We start from the raw sequence: 13,529 nt of genomic DNA on the forward strand, positions 1-13,529 counted from the left end.
TTGCAGGATACTGATCACTTCTTTCAGCACCTCCCTCTCCCTGCTTTCTGCTGCCGGAAACAGCCCTACAGGAGAGAACAGGAAAAGAACAGGGAGATCCCCCACCAAGACTTTGAACTGCTCACAGAATAGAACAAAGTAGAGTACAAACCCAACAATCTTTATTAACAATAAGCTATAATAAACTGTGGAACCCAGGAGAAAACCCATAAGGAGCTATATACATTCAATATACAATTTCTTCAAACTTTCAACAGCTGGCAGAAAAATCAGAGATGCAGTCTTCAGGCAGACATATCGACAATGATGGGGGGGGGGGGGGTCAGCATACCATCCCTATCTACTGTAAGATATTATCAAGTTAAGAGCCTAATCCCTTTTTCCAGTGCAATAGGGTTGGTATGCTGAACTAAGGGACATATCTAAGCAATCCCTGAAACCCCGGGTGGGAGAGATAAGCCTGCCCTCAAGACTGAGGCTCCAAAAGGAATCCTCCTGCGCCACCATGTTCATCCTATAACATTTGGCAATGACCAAGTTTCCACATGACAATCTCATCCCGCAGGATTGTTCTGGATTCCGCTTGAAGTGTGCTTGAAGAGCGAAGGGAGGACAAAATAGCTGACCTAATCCATCTTGAAATGGTAGCCTTGGAAGCCAGCCTCCCCTTCTTAGCTGGATTCATCAAGATGAAAAGAAGGTCCAAGAGACAAAAAAAACATTCTGAACTTCCAGGTATCACAAAATAGCCTTCTGAACATCCAGCACCTTCAAGACTTTGTCCTTCTTTCTAGAACCAGAGGGCTGGAAAGCCAGAAGCCTAACTTCCTGGTTGATATGGAATGCAGAGACCACCACTGGCAAAAAGGAAGGGACGGTCCTCAAGGAAACCCTCACCTCCATGATACGCAGGTAAGAATCCCTACAAGACAAGGCTTGTAATTCCAAGATATGCCTAGCAGAAATAATGACTACTAGAAAGACCGCCTTGATAGTCAGGTCCATGAGGGTGGCCTCCTATAAGGGCTCAAACGGAGGTTTCAGAGCCCCTCCAGCATGGTGTTAAGGTTCCAGGAAGAACATAGGTGGCGATCCAGAGGTCTAAGCCTCAGGGCATCCTTAAGAATCTGATAACATCTGGATTTGAAGAAAGGGAAAATCTGGCACTCTTGGCCCTGAATCAGGAAACTCCAGCCACTTGAATTTTCAGAGAGAGACTGCTAGCCCATGTCCAAGCCTTCTTGAAAAAAGGACATCCCTGATGACACCAAGGCCATGTTAGGGTCCAGCTTCTCCTTGTGACCATTGGAAGATATCCCATGCCATGGCTTATGCCGCAAACATGACAGGCTTCTTGGCCCACAGAAATGTACATATCACCAAATCTGAGTAGCCCTTTCAGCTTAAGGTCAAATGCTCAAGAGCCATGCGCAAGACCAAAGTGCTCCAGATCTTGCAATACAATCGGACTTTGAGAGAGATGTCTCTTGAATGGCCGAAGCTTCATGGAAGGACCATTCTAACAGCATACCAGATCCATGTACCGGGACTAGTCCGGAATAGTGCTGCCCGATTCAGGAAAATTTTTTTGATTCAATTCAACCTATTGAATCAATTTTTCGATTCAATTTTCCTGCCCAATTGGGTGTTTTTTTAAACACCCTGGTGGGTTTATTTTATAGCCTCTTCACCCCTCCTACCCACACTGGTGCTGTGATGTAAACAAAATAAACAAACAAAAAAGACTTTTCCTCTCTATGTTAAATCCTAGCTCATGTTCGTGGTCTAACACCACCGCTGGCAGGATACACATATCAAATCTGACATACTGTAATCACAAAATAGAAAATAAAATTATTTTTTCTACCTTTTGTTGTCTGGTCATTATTCAAATCGTTTTGGTCCCAAGCTCTGGTAACTCGCTTGCCAGGGTCTCCTACCCATTTGCCATTTTCTTCTATCATGGTGCTAACTATCCATCTTCCATCTCTGTCCTACCCTTCCGTTTCCCTTCCCTCCCCCGAAGGTCTGGCATCTTTCCTTTTTTTCGTCTCCATCCCCAGATCCACCTTTTCTCAACTACCCTTTTATCCAGCATCTCTCCTTCCTTCCCCATCACCCCAGGGTCCACCATTTCTCCCCTTTCTTTTCCCAACTACCCTCCTATCCAGTATTTCTAGCCCCCCTTCCACACCATCCCTTGTGTCCAACTTCTCTCCCTTTCTGTTCCTTCCCTCCCTAAATCCCATTGTCCACCATCTCTCTCCCTCTCCTCTGTTTTTAGATCCATTATTTCTTCCCCCCCCCAATCCAGCATATGCACTTCTTTGAATCCCCCTTCCCTCTCTCCCTATGTGTACTTCTACACCAGGCCCCCCTCCCCTGAAGGCCTATCCCCCACTGAAGGCTTACCTGTCCCCTCTGAAGGCCTGCGTGCTCCCCTCCCTCAAAGGCCTGCGTGCTCCCCTCCCCCGAAGGCCTGCGTGCTCTCCCTGACCTCCCGCTCTTCCATTTATCTAATTCCAGCAGTGGAGCAGCCTGCGGAAAGAATCACCGGTGCTAGTGATCTTTGCAGGCTGCCAACGGCCTCCAGAACTGTCTTCCCTCTGCCGTGGTCCCACCCCTTCTCTAACGTCAGAGGCAGGATCGCAGCAGAGGAAACAACAGCTCCAGAGGCCGATGACAGCCTGCAAAGTTTGCTAGCACTGGCAATTCTCTCTGCAGGCTGCTCCGCTGCTGGAATTAGGTAAATGGAAGAGCAGAAGGCCAGGGGGGAAGCCAGACACCACAGCATTTTACAACTGACTCTCCCCCCTCGCCCTCTAAAGCAGGAGCGGCAGCGGCCAGTCAGCAAGAGGCAGCGCTGCCACTCCTGCTTTAGGGGGGCAAGGGTCAGTCACTGAATCGGGAGGCTGATTTTTTTTGTTTTTAAATCGATTCACCTGAAGTGAATCGGTGAATTGATTCGAATCATGAATCGGGCAGCACTAGTCCAGAACCACCAGACGTCCCGGATGTCTGGCCACATAAGAACATAAGAATAGCCTTACTGGGTCAGACCTATGATCAGTCAACCCCAGTATCCTGTTTTCACGGTGACCAATTCAGGTCACTAGTACCTGCTCAAAACCCAAAGAGTAGCAATATTCCATGCTACCGATCCAGGGCAAGCAGAGACTTCACCCCATGTCTTATTAAGAGACTATGGACTTTTCTTACAGGAATTTGTCCAAAACTCTCTTAAAACCTGCATGAATAATCGGACTGCTTTATTGTTCCTCACAATCACCATGAGGTCGAGAATTGGCGCGCCCTAACGGTCTAAAATGTCCTGAAACGCTTGGGGCGGGAGAGACCACTCTCCCGGGTCCAGATTGTGTCTGATGAGGAAGTCCGTCTGCATGTTTTGCACTCCGGTGACATGGGTTGTCAAAATAGCCAAAAGATGAGCCTCTGACCAATGGAAAAGAACCATCACCTCCTTTTGGAGTCCGACACTCCTGGTGCCTCCTTGCCTGTTGATGTAAGCTACCGCTATGGCATTGTCTGAAAATACTCTGGCTGCCTTGTTCATCAGCCAGGGCTGAAACTGTTTCAGTGCTAGTCGGATGGCTCAGAGCTCCAGCCTGTTGATGGACCAACCACAATGAGAGGGAGACCACTGCTCCTAAACTGGGTGGTCCTCGCAATGTGCTCCCCAGCCCAAAAGTCTGATATCTGTTATCAGCGTGGTCTAAGAGTTGATCTGAAGAGGTATCCCCACAGTCAATGACTGTGGATGTGCCCACCAGGCAATGCTGCAACTGGCTACTGTTGTCCAGAGCAGAAGAATGTGCCTCTGTGGAGACCAGCAAGACAGAACAGAATGCTGCAGCGGACGCATATGCACTCTTATCCAAGGCACCACTTCTATTGCGACCGCCATTGAACCCAGTACCTGAAGATAGTCCCAGGCCGACAACTTCTGCTGCCACAGGAGAGATAAAATTTGGCCCCAAAGCTTCTGTTTGCATGCCTCTGGAAGAAACACCCAACTTTTCTCTGTATCAAAGCAAACACCCAAGTATTCCAGTGACTGAACTGGCTGCAATTGGCTCTTTTTCAAGTTGATGATCCAGCCCGACTCTGAAGGGTTGCCATGAAGGGGCTCTGATTAGCCAGTCATCCAAGTCAGGGTGGATTAGCCAACCCAGTTTGCAGAGATATGCCGCCACTATAACCATCACCTTGATGAAGAACCAGGGAGCTGTGGCCAGACCGAATGGGCGAGCCATTAACTGAACATGCTGATCCAGGACATGAAAACGAAGAAAGCGCCTGTGCTACACAAAGATGGGAATGTGGAGATATGCCATCAGATCCAACACCACCAAGAATTTCCCTTCATTGCACCAAGGCAATGACCGACTTAAATGTCTCCATATAAAAACAAGGCACTTTAAGAGCTGCATTGACATACTTGAGTTCCAGGATCGGCCTCTAATCTTTGGAGTCTTTCTTGGATACGACAAAGTGTATGGAGTACCTGCCGGAGCCCGAGTCTGCATCAGGAACCCATTCTATTGCCTGAATGCTGCGCAATCTGTGTAGGGATGCCTGGACCTGGAAAGCCCTTTCCAGCCAGCCCGCTGGGGAGTCCATGAACCAACAAGAGGGGACGGGCAAACTCCAACTTGTAGTTGTCCCTGATGACTTCCAGAACCCACGGATTGGTCGTGATAGTTTCCCATGCTTCCAGGAAGTCCTGCAGCCTGCCTCTGATTTTGCACAGAGGGGCTGGATATATCGGGCTAGATGTACTAAAGAGGATCAATAAGACCGCGTGGGTCTGCTCCATTCTGATTTCTGGTCGATTCAAAAAGAGCTATTGATGCACTAAAAAAAGTATGCATGCAAATGATTCATGCAGAGGTTTTTTCGTAATCCCCATCTTTCCTGTTTGATTGATTACTGTGAAAGAACTCTCACACATGTGCAGGGCCAGCAGGGGAAGCCCCGAAAGCAGCCTCCTGCCACCAGCTGTTCATGGCAGGAAATCTTTTTCTTTTTTTAATGGGCAGATTTTAATGGGCACAGATGCTTTGCATGTTACACATGAACTATATCGGCACCATTTAAAAAAATAAAAAAATCCCCCTCATGCTAATGACGGCCCTCCCCAATGACCCCCGATGAATGTGGCACCGGGAATCTCCCCCCCACATTAGTGAAAATCAGGAGGGATGCCCATTCCCTCCTGCCATGCCGACCCCTGCATGAGAAAAAAACCCAGCAGACGGTATGCCAACTCCCTCCTACCATGCTGATCACCTGCCTATGCCAGGCACTCCCCTAAACATCCCCTACCCTCCCTTCCCAAAAAGGCAGAAGGGATGCCCATTCCCTCCTGTCACCAGAAGTCCTCCGAGCACCCCTCCCCCATACATTTCAAGGAAGTTGGGAGCAGGAGAAATGCCCGCCTGTCCAAAATGTCCCCTTTAGGCTACTCCCTCTGTATCTCAAGATGCTAATGCATCAATCGCTAGGCTAATTTGCAAGGGGTTTTAGCTAATTTGCATGACTGGATCAGAAAATGGGTGATCAAGGGGAAAAAAACGCACGGTGAGCCGTTTTGCACATCAGGTCAGCAAATGCGATCATCGCTAAAGCTATCAAAATAGGTTTAGCGACGATCGCTAGTTTTAGTGCATCTGGACTCTGGTGTCATTATGACTTCTTGGGCTACCCACCTGGATGGGAGCCCTGGGATTTTCTAGTTCCAGTGAATCTCTGCCGTGGACTCTGAAAGGACCTCTGGGAAGAGGATCCCAAAGAGAACAGGCGTGAACGGCGTAAGCCTCAAAAGGACCCATGGGATTGTCATTTAGAAGCCTGAGGCCTGCTGTCCATAAGTGAATTTGGACGGAGGTCCTGAATGCTAGCCATGTGGTCATCCAACCGCTGGCTGAACAGCATATTGCCCTTGAAAGGAAGCCTGCTGAAAATGGCTTTGGACATGAAATCCCCAGCCCAATCTCTGATCCACAAAATTTGGAGGACAGACCCAGAATAAGCTCCGATGGAGAAGCAAGATGGCCACGGTGCAGTGAGGACGCTTGCTAATCGCTCTCCTGCCGAAAAATTATTCTCATTCCTGTGTATAGGGATCACCTTATCTTAATGCCTAAAAGAAGGGGTAGAGCAGCTACCACAGCCCAGCAACTGGAGCTCACCTCGCGAAGGCAGAAGACGATCGACAGCTTCTTTACGTCTTCCCCTCGGGGCGAACCGGCTTTGCCAAGTTAGAAGGAAGTCTCGGCGTTTGGGAGCGAGGTTTTGCTCAGCCCTGCAGGACCAGTGCCTCCCAGAAGCCACGAGAGAGGGAAACTACAGTGGCTCAGAAGGGACAGGAAGTTGCTTCCCTTGCTGAGCTGGAGGGCTTACCGGCGTCCCAGGACTCTCAGCTATGGAGAAGTTAGAGTTGGCTCCAGCAGTTGGAGGACAGATTCCAGCGGTTCCCCTGTTGGTAAGGCCAGCAGAGTTCACTTTGGAGTCTATCTGGATGGCTTTAGACTCCCTTGGAATTCTACTACTGGTTAATGCACAGGAAAAAAGAATTGATTCTCTTCAGGAAGGAATAAAGTCTCAGGGGAAAAAAGTGGACCGCTTGGACCAACAGGTTCAAGGGTTATAAAAGACTCAAACTACCTTGATGCAAGATAGACTATTGCTAGTAAGGAAAGCTGAAAATATGGAAAATTATACTAAAATGTTGAATTTGAGAATAATTAACGTTCCTAAAGTTCTAGCAATGTCTCCACCCTTATATAGTATATATTACCTTCCAGTATCTAACAAGGCTTCTCAACCTGAGATTTCACCCGATTCATCTAGTCCAGTGAACTTAACAAGAATATTGGAAACTTCAGAGGACAAAGTCATTTCACACTCCACACTTCTGGTAACTTTTGTCTTTCAACAAGACAAAGAGACACTTCTTAGGCTGTTTTTTAGGCTTAAAGAAGTGACCTTTATGGACTCTAAGATCTCCATGTTCCCAGATGTCTCAAAGTTAACTCAGACCAGAAGGAAAGGATTCCTACAATTGAGACAATCCGTACTCTCTTTGGGGGTTAAATTTCAGCTTAGATATCCTTGTAAATGTTTGATCCTTTTGGATCAACATTCATACATTTTCTTTGACCCCTCTCAGTTACGGTTTTTCCTAGAGGGGAAAGAAGTAATTCCTTCCAGTGCCTCCACAGTGGGTCTACAGTGCCTTCCAGTGCCTCCATAGTAAGTCCTTTAGTAATGTAGAAGATGTAACACTAAACTAATGATTTTTTGTATGCGTTTCCTTGTTAAATATCAGATCCCATGATAGATTGTGAATTGCTTCTCCCATATTGTGGGCTTCATAAAGAAACTGGTAGTTTTATATTGAACATTATTTGGTTGTGTTTTAATTTCTGTTTAATTGATGTGTAAAGTCTCTCTTTTTCCTCTTTTATATAGATAGATAGATATATACACACACACATACTGGTTTATGTATATCTATAAAAGAATAAAAAAAAGAATAAGCTGAGACCTTGCCTGCTACCCTAAGCAGGTCATACAGGGCATCAGAATGGCATGCCCGAGCAACAAAGGAGGCTGCCACAGTAGCCTTAACTACCAAAGCCAAGGCCTCAAACTGCCTCTTGAGCAACATGTCCAGCCTGCAATCTTGTTGATCCTTGAGTACTATGCCTCCCTTGCTGGGGAAGGACATGTGCTTTGTCACCTGAACCACCAGTGTGTCCACTTTAGGCATAGCTAACATCTGCTGGAACTTCTGGTCCATATGATATAACTTGGACATTACTTTAGCCACTTTAAGGAAGCCCTAAGGGTTCTCCCAGTGCTCAAAGATTAGAACTTTCATATCTAGATGCCACAGAAATCCCGCTGAGCAGCAAACACTGGCTGAGCAGGCTGAGGAGGATCAATCTTGAGCTCCTTCAGAGACTCAATGAGAAGGCCTATCAGAGCAGCAGACTTGAACAGTCTGCAAACAGCGAGGTCCTCATCCTTGTCCAGCAGCAACACTTAGACCCTGATCTGCTTCACATATCACCGCATCCTCCTTGACAGAGGCTTCACTCTGGAAAAGAAGAAAAGCATCTAGGTCATCTTCCTCAATGACTCCATCTGACCAACTATTAGAATCACCTCGGTAGAGTAAATGTTGGACCACAGAAAGACTGCTTAGGACAGTTGCTCTTTAGCTGACCCACAAGACGTGTTGGCACCGCCAACATAAGCTTGCCAGAGTAAGTTCACAAAGTCAGGCGTAAAAGGCATAGAGGACCGAAAAGAAGAGAGTTAGAGTGCTTTCTTTTCAATTTGAGGGCATCAGTGCAATCGTCCTCTAACTGTCCCAACAATCTATTAGCAGCTTTAATAAGAAGGTGAGAGGTTGAAACAGAGGTCCCCACCTCTCCGTTTAGTGTGGCAGAACACATGGTGCAAGGATGCTCTTCTGGTGACCAACTGACACAAACCTCAGATGCATTCATGATATTGGAGCTTGAGGACTCCGTGGATAAAAATCCAAAACAAGGGATGTGTGTGTGTGTGTGGGGGGGGGGGGGGGAGGTGTTTAAAAAAGAAGTTTGAAAACTTAGAATTCAAATCAGAACAAATCCAAGATGGCCACTGTCAGGATTTCCCGCTGAAAAATCAGCTGTAACTCCACTGGAGGACAGCCAAACCCAGTAATTTTAGGATTTGGGGAGTGGGGCACAAGGCTACAAGAAAATATAACCACAAAGACATCAAATTCAGATGCCTCCCCCCTCAGGACTGCTATAACAGCCCTACTCACAGACCAGGCCCTGGGAAAGTGTGCTGCGGCCTGCTTCAGCTCCTCTAAGGGTAGCTGGAAACTGAAAAGGACCTCTGCCACCAGGAAAGCTGCCTCTAATGAATCTTCAGCTGCCAGTCAGGCCACTGCCAAACTGAGCCTCAACCCACAGGACCAGAATCCAAATGCCGGGAGGAAAAGGAAGCCAACGCTGTGTGTGCTCCGAAGAAATGCACACAAAACGAACTCCTCCCCCACGTTTACCAAGGCCTTTTCTCCCCCAGACCCAATCGAAAAGGAGGTGGCTGGCACTCCTCTATAAATCTTTCTTTGACGTCCAGCTCCTCGAGACGGGCACTCACGCTTCTCTAGAATATCTGCTGGCCTCAGTCAACGATGAACTCCGCACCCAACCATTGGGCATCCTGTTACTATACCGCTCACCTACCCCTTGGGCCAATTCCTCCAACCTTGTCTTTGAGGCCATAACAAACGCCTTCCTTAAATTTCAACGACTTCTGATCGTTGGTGACATCAACCTCCACCTTGAAGACTCCAACAACAAGGACACGACTGAATTCAACAACTTCCTTACTTCACTAGGTTTTCCCTCACCCACCCCATCTCCAACCCACGAAAAAGAGGCACACACTAGATTTCACCACTTTCCTCGATCTTACCGCCTTCAAAACTTCAATCGACGACACTCGCTGGGAACAAGTCCCTTGGTCTGACCACTTCCTAGGGACTACTTGCCTCCCCATTTTCATGTCACATCTTGAATCACCACCCCACACCTCTCATTCCATAACCTACCGCAAAAAAATCTCGAGCAATCTATTCTGGTCCAAATTCCTCAACCAACTCTCCTCCATCCCTAGACCTACAGACTCCGAATCCCATTGGCGCAACTGGACCGCCCTCTCAGAGTCCACCTACCACTCCCTTGCCCCAATATCCACTAAAACCATTTCCTACCCCTGAAAGGCCCCCTGGTACTTACCTCTTCACAGAGATTTGAAACAGAAATGTCACACTCTGGAGCGCAAATGAAAAAAATCTAAATCCCCCTCTGATAGACAGACCTGGAGGGACAGTATTAAGCTTTACAATTCAACACTAAAAAAAGCCAGGAAGAACTTCTTCGGAGACAAGATCTCTAAATCCAACAACCAGATCAGTGCACTGTTTAACATCTGGCGCTCCCTAACTACAAAAAAAGACCCACCCTTGCTCCCACCTTCCATATCAGCCGATGCCCTTGCAATCTTCTTTAATGAAAAGGTTACCACCCTAAGACGCTCCTTCCCACCCATAGTCTCCTACAACTCCCTGGTCTCTACTGACCCCAACCCTACCTTACCTGTCTCCACCCCCATTCCAGCCGACAGATCCTGGACTGTCTTCGAACTCATTTCCGAATTGCAAGTCTCCAAACTTTGCCTCAAACTAAAAACTTGCAAGTGCACCTTGGACCCTTTCCCCTCCTACCTATTCGAGAACACCTCTACACAGGCCATCGCCTCCCTCACCGAACTTATAAACTCAGCCCTAACATCGGGCCTCTTCTCCTCCGACATGGGACATATTTAATTGGCCCCTCTATTGAAAAAGGCCGACCTTGACCCCTCCATACCATCAAATTACCGCCCAATAGCAAATATCCCCCTCCTAACCAAGTTATTAGAATCCATCATATCCACTCAACTTTCATCCTACCTAGAAAGATTCTCTATCCTCCTACCCCACCAGTTTGGCTTCAGACCCAACTTCAGCACCGAATCCCTTCTGGCCTCACTAATCTCTAAGGTGCAACAACTCCATTCTCGCAACAAATTCGCTGTTCTCCTACAATTCGACCTCTCCGCAGCTTTCGACGTCATCCATCACGATATCCTTATCTTCCAACTCTCCGAAATAGGCATAAGCTCCACAGTCCTAGATTGGTTCTCGAAATTCCTACGCTTCCGCTCCTACACCGTTAACTTAAACGGTACTTCATCCCCCCCCCCCCAGAAACCGAAATGCGGAGTCCCGCAAGGCTCCCCCCTCTCTCCTATCCTTTTCAACATCTACATGTCCTCTCTGAAACCCCTTCATCTATCCCCCCTGGAAACTCTCTACACCTACGCCGATGACATCCTCATCCTCCTCGAGACCGACTCGAACCTCTCTAACCTCGCTGAGAACATATCCACTTGTGTTACGAATCTCTAATCCTGGGCCCAATCTGTCCAAATGAAACTGAACGAGTCCAAAACAAAACTACTTTGGCTCGGCCCAACATTAGATCATTTACCCACCTCCATCCCATTACCTTCTGGACCCACTCTTCAGCTTGAGTTTTCAAGTAAAGTCCTAGGCATCGTCATAGACTCCTCTCTCTCCTTCAACGATCACCTCAACTCTTTGATAAAAAAATGCTTCTTTTGCCTTCATATGTTGAGAAAGGTGAGATCCTGCTTTCATCATTCTCACTTTACCGTCCTCGTTCAATCTACTATCCTCTCTAGACTGGATTACTGCAATTCCATCTATATAAGCCTTACTAAGAAAAACCTCCATAGACTTCAGCTTATTCAGAATGCCGCGGCTAAGCTTATTTTCGCAAAAAGCAAGTTCGATCATGTCTCCCCACTCTTCTCCAAGCTTCACTGGCTCCCAGTATACTCCAGAGTCCTCTTTAAATGTGCCTGCTTAGCCTTCAAGATCCTACATGGCATCCTTCCTCCTGTTATCCCACTCTTTTGGAATTCCTCAAAACCACACTCCACCAGACCCTCCCAAAAACTGAAACTATCATTCCCCTCTATAAAAGGTATATCCCGCGCAGGAAAACTTGGAACATCTCTCCCCTTTAGAACCACAGAACTCTGGAGCAACCTCTCATCCCCACTCAGAAACTCAAGCTCCTTCCAATCCTTCCGCAAACACTTGAAAACGTGGCTCTTTGCAAAAATCTAATCACCTCCCATTCTCCAGTATTCTGTCCCTCTCTTTCCTCTTAGTCCCTCTCCTTTATCCCTTATTGTAGTTCCTTTCCTCTTAACTCTGTAAACCATGCCGATTTCTGCGCTTGCGGAGATGGCGCGGTATACAAACCTAAGGTTTAGTTTAGTTTAGTAAATGCAATTGGTATCTGCACAGCTTGTGCTAGCACTCCTGATCAATTCAAGGAGTGAGCAAACAGAAGGGGAAAACCCCACAGTTCAAGCAAGCTGGCTGAGCAGGTCCCTGCAGGATCCACCTGCCAGTTGCAGACTAAGTCTGCTTCTCTCACACAGGCTAGGCAATCACTGGAACATGAAGTCCTGCACCTCCCCACCCCCCAAAAAAAGACTGAGCAGATCAAAGATACTCCTGCATTCTTGCTTGTAGAAGAAATAACTGACTGGAGGCAGCAGAGAGCAGGGAGAAGGAGGAGGTGCTGAAAGCAGTTATCAGTATCTCCTGCAATGGACTCAGGGGAGCAGATGGAAGACCCTTGGTTCAGCATACTATCCCTATTTTTCATTAGCCCTTCAGGCTATTCCAGAACTAGAGGATGTTGTATCCATTACCTAGCAGATGGAGATACAGCATAAAGACTTGTGCTGTGCTCTAAAAGCCCAGTAAGCAGAGGGAAAGGGGCTGGCGTCACAGTTGGGGGAAGGGTGAAGGAGGAGGAGAAAAAGATGTGCTAGACCTATAGGGTTAGGAGGAACAGGAGAGATGCCACACTACAGGTCAGGGAACTGGGTAGAGGCAGGAGATATATGGAGAGAGGGAGCAAGAGAGATTCTGGATTGTGGAGGATAGAGAGAAGAGAGATGCTAGACTCACAGGAGATATGGCTAAGTGAACCCTAATGCTGGGCTCCTTCCCAAGCTGTGTAGATTGTAAACCGCACTTAGCGGCCTTTCCCTTCCAATTAACAGTTTCCTGCTTATACAAGCTAGGAATGAGCACTGCTTCAAGATTTGTGTAGCTGCAACTCCCGTTACCAGGCTGTGTTTTCTGCAACTGCTTGCTTCTCCAAACTGCTGTCCCACTGCACACTTTGGAAAGTGTTTCCATGTATCAACATCTAAATCCTGTTCCTAGACCAGGAGTAGGGAACTCCGGTCCTCGAGAGCAGTATTCCAGTCGGGTTTTCAGGATTTCCCCAATGAATATGCATTGAAAGCAGTGCATGCAAATTGATCTCATGCATATTCATTGAGGAAATCCTGAAAACCCGACTGGAATAGTTCCCTACCCCTGTCCTAGACAGTGACTCCTAACTCCTAATGTGGAATCTTACATTATGAAGCTATAGTTTGAGTTCCTCTTCCCTCCAAGCATCATTTTGCATTTACATTAAATATCTGCCATTTGGATGCCCAATCTGCCAGTCTTATAAGCCCTCTTCCAATTTTTCACAATCCTCTTGTGATTTTAAGAACTTTGAGTCTTCATCAAATGTAAACATTTCACTCATTAGTTCCATTTCAAGATCATTGATAAATATGTTAAAAAGCAGCAGTCCCAGTACAGACTCTGGGGAACCCTACTATTTAGCCTTCTGCATTGAAAATACCGACTATTTAAACCTGCTCTCTATACTCTAATTTTTTAACCAGCTCTGAATCCACAACAGGACACTGCCTATCATCCCATTACTTTTTAATTTCTCAGGAGTGGTACATGAGGTACTTCTGAAAATCCAGATATACAATATCAA

General features: G+C 47.0%; 1 protein-coding gene across 3 annotated transcripts in view; it reads right to left on the reverse strand.

The window, feature by feature from the left end:
- Positions 1-13,529, reverse strand: part of STK38L (serine/threonine kinase 38 like) — a 129,612-nt gene that overhangs the window by 26,046 nt on the left and 90,037 nt on the right. The window lies entirely within an intron of this gene.

This window comes from Geotrypetes seraphini, chromosome 7 (assembly GCF_902459505.1).
Source record: "Geotrypetes seraphini chromosome 7, aGeoSer1.1, whole genome shotgun sequence".
NCBI classification, from domain to species: domain Eukaryota; kingdom Metazoa; phylum Chordata; class Amphibia; order Gymnophiona; family Dermophiidae; genus Geotrypetes; species Geotrypetes seraphini.